Raw genomic sequence first — 6481 nt, forward strand, 5'->3', positions numbered from 1 at the left:
TGCGTGTCGCCACTGCCATGGCTTTCCGCAGCTGCTTGATGGCCACCTCCCGTGGGTTGTGAGCCCTGCTATTAAGCCCAAAAGACAGAATCAGAGTCTCCACCTCCACACTGCAAGTGGCTCTGTAGAGGAGAGATTCAGCATGTTGGAACGAGGCTCCAGGGTAGCTGTCAATTTGCAGGTCTTCAAACTGGTAGGGAGGAAATCTTCCCACATTAGAGTCCCCAATTAACAAATGCTTGTTGGAAATGCACAGGCTCCAGTCTTTCATTTTCTGGGTCGTGTGTGCATGTTTGGTTGGCTTGCGCGTGGGTGAGGCTAGTGGCTCTTGTGATGGGGATGGTGAAAAAGAGCCTTCTGGAACATGCGCCTTCATGGGTGTGGAGGTCTCCTGGAGAGGAAGAGGAGCTGAGGTGATCAGCGGAGGTAAGTCACTCGATGCTGGTGTAGTTGGTTTCGCACGCGGGCGCACCTGTGCGAACGTAGTGGCTGTGTGCGTCACCGCAGCTGGAGGCGCAGGAGGAACCGCTGGGAGAGCCTCTGGTTGGGCGGGAGGAGGGGGGGCCTGAGGCTGAGTGTGCGTGGATGCCGGGGTCTGGGGTGGCAAGAAAGCCGTGAGGTGGGCTTCCACCTGCTGCAGCGTCTCAGGCTTCAGCCTGCGGCCAAGATTTCTCCTCGCCCAGATTTTGGCGATTTCAAGGGGACCGCGCCAGTCCTCGTCGGAAAAGGCTGCCAAAGCCTGGAAACACTCATCTGCACTGCTTTGGTAATGGTCGCGCAGAATGAGGAGTGCAGAAAACTCCCAGTTCTTGGCGTTCCCCTCTAGCTTCATGCGCGTGTCGTCATTCGGGGACGCCGGTTTAATAAAGTTCGCCAGATTAGCTGTAGTTTTCTTGATGATGGGGGGTGGCTCATCCCCCGACACATTAATAAAATGGTGCACCGACTTAATGAGCCTGTGAAGAATGCGCACCTTAGCTGCGAAATCTGGATCTTGGGACTGCACTTTATTTTGAGCCGGTGCTCCCTGCGCGTTAGCGGCTCTGCGGGGGGGCTGCTGCTGCCGGCTGCGCTGCGGTTGATAATTATCCGCGCTGTGATGGCGGTTGTACGAGTGCTGGTGAAACTGCTGGCGGTTAGAACCCCGCTGGTAGCCCGAGTCGTACCTGCTGCTGTGCGTCTGGAAGCGCGGCGCCGTTGGAAAGTTGTCCGGTAGACGGCGAGGTGCAGGTCCCCAGCGTCTCTCACCGTAGCCGGAGTCGTCGTAGCGGGGCCGTGGGTAGCCTCTCGTGACCGAGGCGTAGGTTGGTCTCACCGGAGGAGGAGGCTGCCAGTCTCGGCGAGGGTCGCTGTGGTCTCGCTGCGGTCGGCGGTCTGGTTGCCACCGCTGCTGGTCATGGCGCTGGAGACGGCCTCTGCGGTAGCGGACCGTTGTCCAGTCGTCCTCGGTGTCGAAGAAATCCATGAAGAGTGTGTATAAATAAGGCTAAAGTGCCGCAAACTTACGGTCAAACTAGTACTCGAGTGAAAAGGAAAACCAAAGCTTCTTCAGTTAACACTCGGTGTTTATTAACAAACTATATGAACAAGCAAAACTACGTTTCGGTCAATTATAGACCTTCATCAGGCAAGCTTGTTACAAATAGAACGAAAGATGCGAGTGTTAACGCTCTCTAAACCTGCGTGCGTTCACGGCAAGTGCTGGCTGGAAATGAATGAACGTTAGGTTTAAATTTTAAACATAGCCGCTGGAATGAGCGTCACAATGACGTGCCGGAACAAGCAGGAGAAGACGAGCGCCAACCTCTGGTGCACTTGGGAATCACAATATTATTGTGTTTAAATCACTACATCACAAAATGGCGGACAAGCCGCAACTTACATACACACTCTTAGATGTTTACAAACAGGTAAGTATAACATCCGTTAAAGCAGTAGACATCCAATAAAACCATATGACTATGTTCCACCGTGTCCATCCATTTTCTGTCCAGGCAGATAAGCACAAATAGGGAATTCACAAGTGAAAATTGAACCAAGTGTCCCTCATCAGACATTTCAAAACAGATAGATATCCATTAAACATCCAGGTAGATAACAATCCATAACAATGTGTACATAATCCACTGACCAAAGAGGAAATGGAGGTAAGTAACTATATACAAATCAAATCTCCAATATTGTGTGTTGTATTTGTTTTACAGGGAATTATATCACAATATTGTTCTATGAAGGCAGGAGAGCTCACACATTATTGTGAACATACTGTGAAAAATCACACCATTCAAAAGAATCATATATATGGACATAATTCTAATTCCAACAAGGCCGATACATATGTAAAATGTTTTTCCCGGCTGATGTATGTTTGTACATATTGTTTTCATATGTGTCTCAATAGGCAATGGAAGGAGGAGAAGCGCAGCAGGGGGGCCAGACCCTCAGGGAGAACTGGAGGCACCGGCTGGTTAGGATGAAAGGTTTTTAGTGCGCGTCGTCCCCGCGAGGGGACGGCGCGCACACGTGCACACTCCATCCAGCCTCCCCACGCGGATCAGCCCCAGCAACTCCAACAACCACCACCAAATGCGGACACCAACAATAATTATATATTACAGGTAAGTATGAATTAACACATTGTATATTGTCACATGAGACCTTTCACACCATTGTCCTTTTCTTTCTCACAGGTGCAGGAAGCAGATGGATCACAGGTAAGTATAAGTAGTAAATCATTCTGAACATGTCTTTTTCTTTTTTTCACAGGTACAGTGGACGCTGCATCAAGGTAAGTATCCTCTCTTCTTTTCCTTTTTTAGGTATGGGGAACCACATCGAGGAGGAGGTGAGTATGAGGTGAGTAATGTTATATGGTCATAAATATCACAATATTAATAATAATAATAATAATAATAATAATAATAATAATAATAATAATAATAATAATCATAATCATAATCATAATGGTCATAGCACCCGGATCCGAGGCCCTCCAGTGAAACTGTCCCTGTATTAGGGTTACAGATATTATTATAAATTAGTTAATTAATTAATTTGTTTGTTTTAGGGTTAAAATACGTTTTTAGTTAGAGTTAAGGCCACATCCTGAGGGTTGAGGTTAGGGTAACTGCCCTGGTTAGGGTTAAGAGTTAAGGGCAAGTGGTTGGGGTTAGGGCCCAGTTCAAAGTGGGTCAGGGTTAGGGTTAGGGGTTAGGGTTAGGGTTAGGGTTAGGGTTAGGGTTAGGGTTAGGGTTAGGGTTAGGGTTAGGGTTAGGGTTAGGGTTAGGGGGTAGGGTTAGGGTTAGGGTTAGGGTTAGGGTTAGGGTTAGGGTTAGGGTTAGGGTTAGGGTTAGGGTTAGGGTTAGGGTTAGGGTTAGGGTTAGGGTTAGGGTTAGGGTTAGGGTTAGGGTTAGGGGTTAGGGTTAGGGTTAGGGTTAGGGTTAGGGTTAGGGTTAGGGTTAGGGTTAGGGTTAGGGTTAGGGTTAGGGTTAGGGTTAGGGTTAGGGTTAGGGTTAGGGTTAGGGTTAGGGTTAGGGTTAGGGTTAGGGTTAGGGTTAGGGTTAGGGTTAGGGTTAGGGTTAGGGTTAGGGTTAGGGTTAGGGTTAGGGTTAGGGTTAGGGTTAGGGTTAGGGTTAGGGTTAGGGTTAGGGTTAGGGTTAGGGTTAGGGTTAGGGTTAGGGTTAGGGTTAGGGTTAGGGTTAGGGTTAGGGTTAGGGTTAGGGTTAGGGTTAGGGTTAGGGTTAGGGTTAGGGTTAGGGTTAGGGTTAGGGTTAGGGTTAGGGTTAGGGTTAGGGTTAGGGTTAGGGTTAGGGTTAGGGTTAGGGTTAGGGTTAGGGTTAGGGTTAGGGTTAGGGTTAGGGTTAGGGTTAGGGGTTAGGGTTAGGGTTAGGGTTAGGGTTAGGGTTAGGGTTAGGGTTAGGGTTAGGGTTAGGGTTAGGGTTAGGGTTAGGGTTAGGGTTAGGGTTAGGGTTAGGGTTAGGGTTAGGGTTAGGGTTAGGGTTAGGGTTAGGGTTAGGGTTAGGGTTAGGGTTAGGGTTAGGGTTAGGGTTAGGGTTAGGGTTAGGGTTAGGGTTAGGGTTAGGGTTAGGGTTAGGGTTAGGGTTAGGGTTAGGGTTAGGGTTAGGGTTAGGGTTAGGGTTAGGGTTAGGGTTAGGGTTAGGGTTAGGGTTAGGGTTAGGGTTAGGGTTAGGGTTAGGGTTAGGGTTAGGGTTAGGGTTAGGGTTAGGGTTAGGGTTAGGGTTAGGGTTAGGGTTAGGGTTAGGGTTAGGGTTAGGGTTAGGGTTAGGGTTAGGGTTAGGGTTAGGGTTAGGGTTAGGGTTAGGGTTAGGGTTAGGGTTAGGGTTAGGGTTAGGGTTAGGGTTAGGGTTAGGGTTAGGGTTAGGGTTAGGGTTAGGGTTAGGGTTAGGGTTAGGGTTAGGGTTAGGGTTAGGGTTAGGGTTAGGGTTAGGGTTAGGGTTAGGGTTAGGGTTAGGGTTAGGGTTAGGGTTAGGGTTAGGGTTAGGGTTAGGGTTAGGGTTAGGGTTAGGGTTAGGGTTAGGGTTAGGGTTAGGGTTAGGGTTAGGGTTAGGGTTAGGGTTAGGGTTAGGGTTAGGGTTAGGGTTAGGGTTAGGGTTAGGGTTAGGGTTAGGGTTAGGGTTAGGGTTAGGGTTAGGGTTAGGGTTAGGGTTAGGGTTAGGGTTAGGGTTAGGGTTAGGGTTAGGGTTAGGGTTAGGGTTAGGGTTAGGGTTAGGGTTAGGGTTAGGGTTAGGGTTAGGGTTAGGGTTAGGGTTAGGGTTAGGGTTAGGGTTAGGGTTAGGGTTAGGGTTAGGGTTAGGGTTAGGGTTAGGGTTAGGGTTAGGGTTAGGGTTAGGGTTAGGGTTAGGGTTAGGGTTAGGGTTAGGGTTAGGGTTAGGGTTAGGGTTAGGGTTAGGGTTAGGGTTAGGGTTAGGGTTAGGGTTAGGGTTAGGGTTAGGGTTAGGGTTAGGGTTAGGGTTAGGGTTAGGGTTAGGGTTAGGGTTAGGGTTAGGGTTAGGGTTAGGGTTAGGGTTAGGGTTAGGGTTAGGGTTAGGGTTAGGGTTAGGGTTAGGGTTAGGGTTAGGGTTAGGGTTAGGGTTAGGGTTAGGGTTAGGGTTAGGGTTAGGGTTAGGGTTAGGGTTAGGGTTAGGGTTAGGGTTAGGGTTAGGGTTAGGGTTAGGGTTAGGGTTAGGGTTAGGGTTAGGGTTAGGGTTAGGGTTAGGGTTAGGGTTAGGGTTAGGGTTAGGGTTAGGGTTAGGGTTAGGGTTAGGGTTAGGGTTAGGGTTAGGGTTAGGGTTAGGGTTAGGGTTAGGGTTAGGGTTAGGGTTAGGGTTAGGGTTAGGGTTAGGGTTAGGGTTAGGGTTAGGGTTAGGGTTAGGGTTAGGGTTAGGGTTAGGGTTAGGGTTAGGGTTAGGGTTAGGGTTAGGGTTAGGGTTAGGGTTAGGGTTAGGGTTAGGGTTAGGGTTAGGGTTAGGGTTAGGGTTAGGGTTAGGGTTAGGGTTAGGGTTAGGGTTAGGGTTAGGGTTAGGGTTAGGGTTAGGGTTAGGGTTAGGGTTAGGGTTAGGGTTAGGGTTAGGGTTAGGGTTAGGGTTAGGGTTAGGGTTAGGGTTAGGGTTAGGGTTAGGGTTAGGGTTAGGGTTAGGGTTAGGGTTAGGGTTAGGGTTAGGGTTAGGGTTAGGGTTAGGGTTAGGGTTAGGGTTAGGGTTAGGGTTAGGGTTAGGGTTAGGGTTAGGGTTAGGGTTAGGGTTAGGGTTAGGGTTAGGGTTAGGGTTAGGGTTAGGGTTAGGGTTAGGGTTAGGGTTAGGGTTAGGGTTAGGGTTAGGGTTAGGGTTAGGGTTAGGGTTAGGGTTAGGGTTAGGGTTAGGGTTAGGGTTAGGGTTAGGGTTAGGGTTAGGGTTAGGGTTAGGGTTAGGGTTAGGGTTAGGGTTAGGGTTAGGGTTAGGGTTAGGGTTAGGGTTAGGGTTAGGGTTAGGGTTAGGGTTAGGGTTAGGGGTTAGGGTTAGGGTTAGGGTTAGGGTTAGGGGTTAGGGTTAGGGTTAGGGTTAGGGTTAGGGTTAGGGTTAGGGTTAGGGTTAGGGTTAGGGTTAGGGTTAGGGTTAGGGTTAGGGTTAGGGTTAGGGTTAGGGTTAGGGTTAGGGTTAGGGTTAGGGGTTAGGGTTAGGGTTAGGGTTAGGGTTAGGGTTAGGGTTAGGGTTAGGGTTAGGGTTAGGGTTAGGGTTAGGGTTAGGGTTAGGGTTAGGGTTAGGGTTAGGGTTAGGGTTAGGGTTAGGGTTAGGGTTAGGGTTAGGGTTAGGGTTAGGGTTAGGGTTAGGGGTTAGGGTTAGGGTTAGGGTTAGGGTTAGGGTTAGGGTTAGGGTTAGGGTTAGGGTTAGGGTTAGGGTTAGGGTTAGGGTGGTAGGGTTAGGGTTAGGGTTAGGGTTAGGGTTAGGGTTAGGGTTAGGGTTAGGGTTAGGGTTAGGGTTAGGGTTAGGGTTAGGGTTAGGGTTAG

Source organism: Chaetodon trifascialis, chromosome 14 (assembly GCF_039877785.1).
Source record: "Chaetodon trifascialis isolate fChaTrf1 chromosome 14, fChaTrf1.hap1, whole genome shotgun sequence".
Taxonomy (NCBI): Eukaryota; Metazoa; Chordata; class Actinopteri; order Chaetodontiformes; family Chaetodontidae; genus Chaetodon; species Chaetodon trifascialis.